General features: G+C 36.4%; 1 non-coding gene across 1 annotated transcript; it reads left to right on the top strand.

The window, feature by feature from the left end:
- The first annotated feature begins 1,448 nt into the window (after positions 1-1,448).
- LOC131624067 (small nucleolar RNA R71) lies at positions 1,449-1,555 on the top strand. Its single transcript, XR_009290444.1, has one exon. It is a non-coding gene; the product is annotated as a small nucleolar RNA R71 (small nucleolar RNA).
- Positions 1,556-10,711: the final 9,156 nt, after the last annotated feature.

Here is a 10,711-nt window from a genome sequence, read left to right as displayed (position 1 = left end):
TATTCTCTAACATTCCTACAGGATATTTAACTGAACGGTCTGCTAGTTGAAGAGACATTCTTGTTGCTTTAAGCTCACCTAGGTTGAGTTTCTTACAGGTCGAAAGAGGCATCAAACTAACACTAGCTCCTAGATCGCACAAGGCTTTCTCTATGATGGTTTTTCCAATTACGCAGGGTATAGAGAAACTACCAGGGTCTTTCAGTTTTGGAGGCATGTTGTTCTGGATGATAGCGCTACATTCAGCGGTAAGCGTAATAGTTTCGTTATCCTCGAGTTTCTTTTTGTTTGATAAGATTTCTTTTAAGAACTTAGCGTACGAAGGCATCTCAGTTATGGCTTCTGTGAATGGTATGGTTATGTTTAATTGCTTCAGAAGTTCTACAAATCTTTTAAATTGCGCTTCGGTTTTTGATTTGGCTAATCTTTGAGGGTAAGGAATTGGTGGCTTATAAGGTGGTGGTGGAACATAAGGTTTCTCTTTTTCGGGTTCCACTTCGTTATTGTTCTCTTTAGGCTTAGCAGTTTGTTCGTCGGTTGTTTTCTTTTGGGTTTCCTTTGGCTCTTGTTGTGACATGGGTACGTTTTGGGTTCTAGGATCTACGGGTCCATCGTAATTAGTTCCACTTCGTAGTGTTATCGCGTTCGCATGTCCTTTAGGATTAGGTTGTGGTTGAGCAGGAAACGTGCCAGCAGGGGCAGCAGTAGGTGCTTGTTGTTGAGCTACTTGTGAGATTTGAGTTTCTAACATCTTGTTATGCGTAGCTAAAGCATCTACTTTGTTCGATAGTTGTTTTAGTTGCTCGCTATTGTGGATGTTTTGATTCAGGAAGTCTTTATTGGTTTGTTGTTGGGAAGCTATAAAGTTCTCCATCATGATTTCTAGGTTTGACTTCCTAGGGGTGTTTTGAGCAGCTACAGGCGCTTTTTGGTAGCCAGGTGGTACAGCAGGTGCTTGTCCAGGCGCGTACAACGCATTGTTGTTCTTATAAGAAAAGTTCGGGTGGTTTTTCCATCCAGGGTTGTACGTGTTAGAATAAGGGTTTCCTTGAGCGTAATTTACTTGATCAGATGGGACTCCAGTCAAGAGTTGGCATTCAGCAACTATATGCCCAGTCAATCCACAGATCTCGCAGTTAGGTGCTACAGCGGCAGCGGTGGCTGAAGGAGTGATGGTTAAATTCTCGATCTTTTGAGTTAAAGCGTCTACTTTAGCGTTAACGCGGTCTATACCACTAATTTCGTACATTCCTCCTTTGGTTTGGGCTTTCTCTAGAGCGGCGCGTTCTCCTCCCCATTGGTAATGGTTTTGTGCCATGTTCTCTATGAGTTTGTACGCTTCATCATGGGGTTTGTCCATTAATGCTCCGCCAGCAGCGGCATCTATAGTCATTTTAGTGTTATATAAGAGACCACCATAAAAGGTATGGATGATCAGCCATGGTTCAAGTCCATGATGAGGGCATATTCTAAGCATGTCCTTGTAACGTTCCCAAGCTTCGAAGAGCGATTCGTTATCTTTCTGGGTAAATCCGTTGATTTGACCTCTAAGCATAGCAGTCTTGCTAGGCGGAAAGTATCTTGCTAAGAATACTCTCTTCAATTCGTCCCACGTAGTTATGGAATTTGAAGGCAGGGATTGAAGCCACGCTCTCGCTCTATCTCTCAAGGAGAAAGGGAAAAGGCGTAATCGAATAGCTTCGGAACTAACGTTGTTGGCTTTGATAGTGTCGGCGTATTGCACGAACACGGATAAATGGAGATTGGGGTCGTCTACAGGGCTTCCAGAGAATTGATTCTGTTGAACAGCTTGGACCAGTGAAGGTTTCAGTTCGAAATTGTTCGCTTCAATCGCAGGTGGTGCGATACTTGAATGCGGTTCAGCGCGCGAAGGAGCGGCATAGTCTCTAAGAGGACGAATAGCAGCCATCTCTAACTTCGGGGTGATTTGATTGATTTGATCAGTAAAATTCAATTCCTGATTAATCGGAATTTCTGCTACTTCGGGAAGGTTGCGAGCTCGACGTTTAACGTTAATGAAACGTTCGATCTCGTTAATTCGTTGTATTAAGTCTCCTCCTTGTGAACGAGTATTTGGCATACAATCGTTCAAAAAGAAAGGGAAGAATTTTCCTAGTCTCTACGGTGTAACAGTGAGTTACGATATCGACTTAAATAGTCCCCGGCAACGGCGCCAAAAACTTGATCGCGACTTTACGTGTCTATAAATCTGATAACTGCAAGTGCACAGTCGTGTCGTGTAGTTTTAAAAGATATCGAATCCACAGGGACTATGAATCGATCTACCGTTATCTAAGGTTACTATGTAAAGCTAGGAGTACTAAAATTTCGATTGTTCCTAAGGGAAAGTGATTGTGAGAAAATAAAGAATAATAATAAAAGACAGGTATCAGTATGTATTTCGTTTAACTACAGGTAATCCGAAGGTCCATTGGCTTTTGCATAATTAAATTAAAAATCTTTACTAATTCAAATTGATTAAAAATCCTCGTCTCAAACTTTCGCTCTGTTGAGTCAGACTACTATCCTAATCCTAATGTACGCTTTCGCCATCCCATTAGATTTTAGGAGAGCTTTTTGGAAACAATGTAATTAATAAAATGCCTATTTTACGAGGTTGTTATCTATTTAAATCTCCTAATCTCAAACTTTCGCTCTATTGACTCGGAACATGCTAATATCCCTAACGTACGCTTTCGCCATCCCGCTCGAGTGTAAAAACAATTTTTGAAAATAAATAAGTTCCAATTAGTTTTAATACGCTTTCGCCGTCCTTAAAACTAATGTCCTATGTCTACTATCCAGTTAAAGATCTCAAACTTTCGCTCTATTGATTTTAACCTTTGACCGTCCTAATCCCTCAAACTTTCGCTCTATTGGTTTTAAGACTTACTAATTAAACTAGACATATAAACCAAAAATAAGTGATAATTAATAAAACATAATTTAGGCCAATTTATTTCGGACCCCTACGGTTAACTTACTTTACATACCGACACCTTTAGTATTTTAGCCAGACATATTAATACGATTAAACATACATATATTGGTTCGGTTCATAATAATAAGCATATTAAACGGCATATAATATATCATGCAGATAAATAATATAAATAAGGCGGTAAATAAAAAACCTGAATTAAAATAAATCTGGATTGAATTGAATCTTGAAGTACTCGAACTTCCACCACAGGTTGGCTGGATCGTTCTTCGGAATTTAAATGGCAGAAAATAAAAACAAGGAAAATAAAGCGATAAATCTAACGTAAGGCTAGATCTATGAAAAGTTCACAACAATTTCCAGTGTAGAAATCGTTGTGAGAAAATAGACGGTTAAATGAAAACAGAATAAGGAAAAGCAGTTCGCGGTACAATTTCGGCAGCACTTCGTTGGCAGGAAATCGGACACTTTGGACTGAAGTGACTGCCTCTATTTATAGGTGAGGCTTTGCAGTTGCTTTGCGTGAAAAACGGAACTTTTTGCAGACCGGGACTTGGAGACGTGCGTCTCCGACTCTTCAGGGAGACTGGGTGCGTGACTTGAGACGTGCGTCTCAAGTGGAGAATCTTCAGGGAAGTGGAGACGTGCGTCTCCCTTTTGCTGAGGTGGCAGAGACGTGCGTCTCTGCTTACTAGTGTGGCCTGGGCTGCTTTCCTTCGTGGGCTGGATTGCTCTTTTGGGCCTTTTTGGGTCCTAATTGCACCCTTCTTTCACTTCAGCACCTCTTTTCGTCTTTTAAGCATAAATATTGGTCATTTAAGCTTGATTTTCTTTCCTTTTCGCAAATAGTCGTATTTGAAGTGTAAAACCTGAAACAAAGCAAATACACGCGTAATATCATAATAAATTGACATAATAAATGGAAAATGCTATAAATATCTATGGATTTTAGGCTAAATATACGATATAAAATCGTGTTATCATCTCCCCCTTACCTCTTCAATGTGCTTCAAACCCTAACTTTCTCCCTTGTTGTTCTTCCCCTAGCTTTTTCTCCTTTCTCCTCTCTTAGTCTCTTTTCTCCCCTTTCTCTTCTCTTGAAAATGACCAAATGAAATGATATCTCTACTCTCACTAAACCCTTACTATCTTATGGTTTATAAAATGGGCTTAAAAGATAACACCCCCTATTTACTTCTAACTCTAATAAATAGGCCCAATTAAATATAATCTCTTAATATCTCTATTTAGTTCAATAAACTAAATAAACACCAATACACACAAATTTAATTAATTCAATTAATTATTATATCTCTTAACAATTAAATAATTATTTAACACACCAAGTAAAATAAAATAATATAATAAAACAAATACGGATAAAATCCTCTAATAACTCAATGTCTCATATTTCCGGTCGAATCTTAATTACTCAGAAAATTCCTAAAACGCTAAATATTAACTCATTAATATTCTTAATGCTAAAAATATTAAAATTTTCGATTAAATATTGATCCGCTATCCCAGACTAATACCGACTAAATCATCCCAAAACGCGAAAATTTCAATAAACATAAGAAATGACTAAATTAAGCAAATAATTATTAAAAACACCAAATAATATAATTAATAAAAATATTAATAAAAATTGGGATGTTACAACTCTCCCCCACTTAGAATATTTTCGTCCTCGAAAATTCAATCAACACAACGATTTCGACACCGAATTCACATCCACTCTCTCTATCGATTCATATCGATACAAAACATTCTACACTTACGACCATACAAAGCTTCAAAAGATGTCATTTCAACATCCGAAGGAAATACCATGCAACACACAATCCTTTCGATGCACAACTTAGCAAGTCTCTTCATCGAATAATCCATCTTCATCGGATTAAAACGAGCACATTTCGTCAACTATCCATACTGACCCAACTCACTTCACAATTACTCAATGCCTCGGCAATCTCGAAACAAAATCCATAGAGATACTATCTCCCTTCCAATCGAATAGAATAACTGTTGCAACTAAACAGTTTCTGACAAGTCCAACTCAAATACACAATTCCACTATATCCCTCTTCATACTTTACCACTAAACATTTCCCTCAAATCTTGATACATTCTAGTAGCATCATGACGTATACTCAAACCATTACGATGCCCTTCTTCATAAATTCTCTTTCTCAAATCTGAAACATCAGGAATACAAACTCGATCATGACTCCTCATGACACTATTCTCATCAACCCGAAAGTTATTACCTTTTTCCTTGCTTCATCAATGTCATCTTGTCAACTAATTCTAAATCCAATTTTTGACCCTCTCTAACCTCGTCAAGAATACCACAAGTAAGCTTCAACATACCAAACTTAACACACGAAGACTTCGTCTCACAAACCAAACTCAAGTCTCTAAATCGTTCCAACGATTTCCAATTCTTGAGTCCTCAACATAACTTATAAAATTATTTCCTACTCAATGCATCGGCCACAACCTTCACTTTTCCAGGATGGTAATTCAAACCAAAGATTAAAATCCTTCGAAATTCTACTCGTCTTGTTTACCTCATATTCAACTCTTGTGATCACTCAACTCATCAAACCTTGATCCAAACAAACAATGCCTCTTACACTCCAAAACAAACACAACGACAAACAACTCCAATACATACATCGAATAATTCCTCTTATGTACTTTAAGTTACCTTGAAGCATAAGCTACCACTTATCGATATCTGCATCAACACACCTCAACTCGAAATCCCATATCCAAGAAAATTCACTTCTTCCAACCAAAACTCACATTCATAAAGTTTTACATAACCTTCTTATCTTTCAGCACCGATAACACAATCCTTAAATGTTTAACATGATCATCGTCGCTCTTAGAATTAAATATCCTCAAGAAACATTACCTCATATAACCTTCCTTCTTCTTACTCGACAAACAGGGTAACTCTACGACTATACCCTCAGGCAATGAACCTCTTCTCAAACAATTCCTCAAATCTACTCTTCAACTTCTCCTTAGTCGCTTTACACGCTACCAAGTTAGTAAGAGAAGTCTATCTCATCCAATACGATCTCGTCTTCTATCAACAATAGATTAAGGGTGATCAAGTCCTCAATTTGTCAATAGACAGTTGACAATCATAATGAAACATAAACCATCGTTACTAAACCATAATAGTGTTCCTTCAGAAATCGCAATCGAAATCACTTACAACACCGAGATCCACAATCTCTCTTACAGTTACAATTACTTAGTTCAACTCCAAACAGTTCACACCAAAATTCATCAACTTGGTCTAACGGAAAACAAATTACATCAATTCTCAAAATCTCTACCAAAGATGATCAACGAATAATTCAAACACGTAAAAGAAATAGAAACAAAGCCACAGCAGTTGTATCACTAACTACACTTCCATGCATAACAGATAAAACATGATCCAATCTTATAGCACAATCCAAAGAATAAAATAATGCGTTGCATCATTATCAATAATAAAGCACGTACCTCAGATTAACTTATCTTTAATATTAGTCTCAGCACCAGACAACGCAGACACTTTTCCTCTCGCTTGCTCCTTCTTTGGCTTATCGCACATGGCACAATTGTGTCCTTGCTCACCACAACTGTAGCAACTCCTACTCGAACCAACTCCACAATCAACAGTTTTGTGACCCGTCTCGCCACACCTGTAGCACTTAATCGGAGTAGAAGCTCCTCCCCCACTTGGCTTCTTGCCAAGACCAGATTGTTCCCTCATGTCATCATACGATTTCTCACGGAACTGTTCTCCTCCTCGTTTCAACTGTAGAAACTTCACTTCTTTCTTTCCACGCATATCTTCTGGAAAATAGTTTCCCAAATGCATCACAGAAAAGAGTCCAAGTAACTTCAATACCTTCTATTTCAAATCTCCGTACAGTATTACTCCACCAAACGTCAGCTTCTTTTGTCAGCATGTGAGTACCAAACTGTACCTTCTATACATCAGTACAACTCACGACTTGAAAGATCTTCTCAATTCCTCTCATCCATGCGTGCGCTTTGTCCAGTCCATACCCACCTTCAAAGAACGGCGGGTTGCACCTTTGAAAGTCTCCAAAAGCACGAAACTCATCCTTTCCTCCATAACCGACATTCTCTTGCGGCGCTTGTCCAATCACACCAGTCCACCTCATCATTTCCTCAACATTAATGTCAACATTCCTTCCTGCAGCCATCGTCCTAAGCAACCAAACAACCAGACAAAACAGTATCGATCGTGTCAGATACACGAATCAAATACAACAGGATAAGAGACATTAATAACCTTGACCAACTGGTCGACCATGCTCTGATACCACTTATGTAACACCCCTTTTATACCCCAAAATAAATAAGCATATAATCAGAGAATAAGCATGCATATAACAAAAGGGCGTCACATCGATGTTTTCAAAAACTAAAAGACTTTAAAAATCGATAGCATTTACTTACAATATATGATACACCTGGTCATTTCAAATAATACTTCTCAATTAATCATACTTTATCCAGAATATGCATTCACAGCGGAAACTGCTAAATACTCATGTGTTTCATAAAATGATCCATGTCCCATACCATGATCAAGTCTCAATAATCATATCAACATAAATTAAAACATAATTCAGAATATTTGGCTTAAGAGCCTATCAAACAACAAGTAGTAACATAACAAGTTCTCAAATCAAACGTAATACATAACCGAATAGAAACATGAGTTCAAATAACTAGTCTACCTAGTGTTACATGACCAGAGCATTGACTCACTACCTAATCTCCAAATAACTCGGAAGAAACTCCGACTAAGATCACACGCGAGCTACTAAACGCCAGAACCTGCATGTCGCCAAACGAGGGCAACATTAAAACAGAAGGGTGAGAATTCAAATCATTATGAAGAAAGTATAATAAAGCACAATGATTAAATCAACAATTAAAGGAATTCGTCACACCTTATATAACCATATAAATCATACTATCAAATATATTTCACATATTTAAGTATACTACCAAGTTCGTTAATATAATACTCAAATTGATTCAATACTATGTTTCCAAATATACACACGAACCATCATTATCACACATTCACATATATCACCAAAATCATGTATCAAACATCACCAAATTTAATTATCACATCTCATGCACACATAACAATCACATAATCACATAATTTCATATATTCAAATATCACATAACTCCAATGTGACTCGATGCAAGACATGTGACTCTATGCATGTGGTACCCAATGTGGACCCAAAGTTCCACCGCTTCCGATTCATATAGAATCTAGCCACGCTTCAGATCCGGACAAGACCAAAGCCCACCAAAATGTAAACATATAGTTTACCGCTTCCGATTCACTCTAGAATCTAAGCCTCGCTTTTGTTTCAAAGCAAACCACCTTTGTTTCAAGGCACACCATGACATGAATGTATGTACAATGTTAACAAACATATGCAATTAAGATTATCTCTTCAGTCTTAATTTATCACATACCCATAATAATTCAACTCTATAAATTATATATCAAATTGTACACAACATTCACAACACATTGATATCAATCCACATAATAGAAACAATATTCAATTATGATTCACCAAAATACAATTAACACTAGCAAACCATACTATCTCATGTTAATTTATATCGTAACAAAATATAAGAATACACTTCTAAACCAAGTATCAATTCATTTTCTATTCCAAAAACTAATATTTAATATGAAAGATATTTAAATTCACACTATTTCGGTCTGTTCGTAAATATCACATTTTCAACAAAATAACACCACCATGTTAATCTACTGTTTCACAATTTCACTATCCTGCTGTTTCAATTATGTAAATCATCTCATAATTATGCTTCCTAACACTTTGAACGGGAACTCAAACAGAATTACGGTTTAAAAGATATGAATTGTTAAGTTTCAACGAAAAAGGAAACACCGACATTATACACTAACAACTCTAAACATGTCAAAATTACGCAAAACAAATAAAAGTATGACTCTTAATAACTCAAAACAACTCTGACAATTTTATTGACAACTCTAACAACTCTATTGACAACTCTATCGGGATTGAAACTAACTAATTAACCAAATAATAAAATATTTATCTCTAACTCAAAACTACTAAAATATTAATATAATTATTAAATTATTATCAATTATACTCATAAAGTAAGATATATATTTATATATATATATATATTAGCAATATCTAAACTGAATGTCAATTTGATGACACAGTATATACCAGCTCGCTACAGTATTGTTATACACTAATTGTTATTCTCAACTTAACTTAAGTGTCAATATACCAGTACAAAAAAAGTAAATGATCCACTACTTTAACACATATCTCTCATCAATAATAAAACAAGGCATACAGTATATATATTAGGAATGAACCGCTCCAGTACAAAATTAAGATGGTGATACTGTAACCTACCAAATCAATTACTTTCAACGATACAGTAAGTGGCAATTTGTTTTTATAAATTGAATTCTCCATATTCCCTTAATTTCACCAATATACCAATTACTAACATTAAAACATGTTTTTAACCTCAATTTCATAGATCCTCAACAAAATCTAACATGTCAAAAACCTAAAATTGAAGAACAAAATTCCTAAGTCATGTTAATCTACCCATTGACCCGATCATACTAACACATAATAATAAAGATTCTCCCCCTTACCTCTTCAATGTGCTTCAAACCCTAACTTTCTCCCTTGTTGTTCTTCCCCTAGCTTTTTCTCCTTTCTCCTCTCTTAGTCTCTTTTCTCCCCTTTCTCTTCTCTTGAAAATGACCAAATAAAATGATATCTCTAGTCTCACTAAACCCTTACTATCTTATGGTTTATAAAATGGGCTTAAAAGATAATACCCCCTATTTACTTCTAACTCTAATAAATAGGCCCAATTAAATATAATCTCTTAATATCTCTATTTAGTTCAATAAACTAAATAAACACCAATACACACAAATTTAATTAATTCAATTAATTATTATATCTCATAACAATTAAATAATTATTTAACACACCAAGTAAAATAAAATAATATAATAAAACAAATACGGATAAAATCCTCTAATAACTCAATGTCTCATATTTCCGGTCGAATCTTAATTACTCAGAAAATTCCTAAAACGCTAAATATTAACTCATTAATATTCTTAATGCTAAAAATATTAAAATTTTCGATTAAATATTGATCCGCTATCCCAGACTAATACCGACTAAATCATCCCAAAACGCGAAAATTTCAATAAACCTAAGAAATGACTAAATTAAGCAAATAATTATTAAAAACACCAAATAATATAATTACTAATATAATTAATAAAAATATTAATAAAAATTGGGATGTTACACGCGTCCCCTGGATCAACTTCCTCTAAGTCGTCACTCCCACGAGCAGAAGCAACGACTTGGGGGGCTCTTGTTTTGGGCCGACCCAATAAATCTAATTGGGCCAATCCAACCTTCGGCCCAAGGCGCCTTGGGCCACGCGTGGCGACCTCCTCAAGACCGCTCCGGGCAGAAGCCTTGGACAACCGACCACGAGGCACACTCGTGCCCGGTAAACAGCCAGCCCTCGCGTCACCGAAATCTCCGCCTCAGAAGACGGAGCCAATTTCGCATAAGGGCACCCCATAAATAGCCCTCTTATGATAGAGGGCAAGGG

This window comes from Vicia villosa, unplaced genomic scaffold (genome assembly GCF_029867415.1).
Source record: "Vicia villosa cultivar HV-30 ecotype Madison, WI unplaced genomic scaffold, Vvil1.0 ctg.000101F_1_1_2_unsc, whole genome shotgun sequence".
Lineage (NCBI taxonomy): Eukaryota > Viridiplantae > Streptophyta > Magnoliopsida > Fabales > Fabaceae > Vicia > Vicia villosa.
Note: the sequence above shows the minus strand (reverse complement) of the source record. Positions and strands in the feature narration are given on the sequence as shown.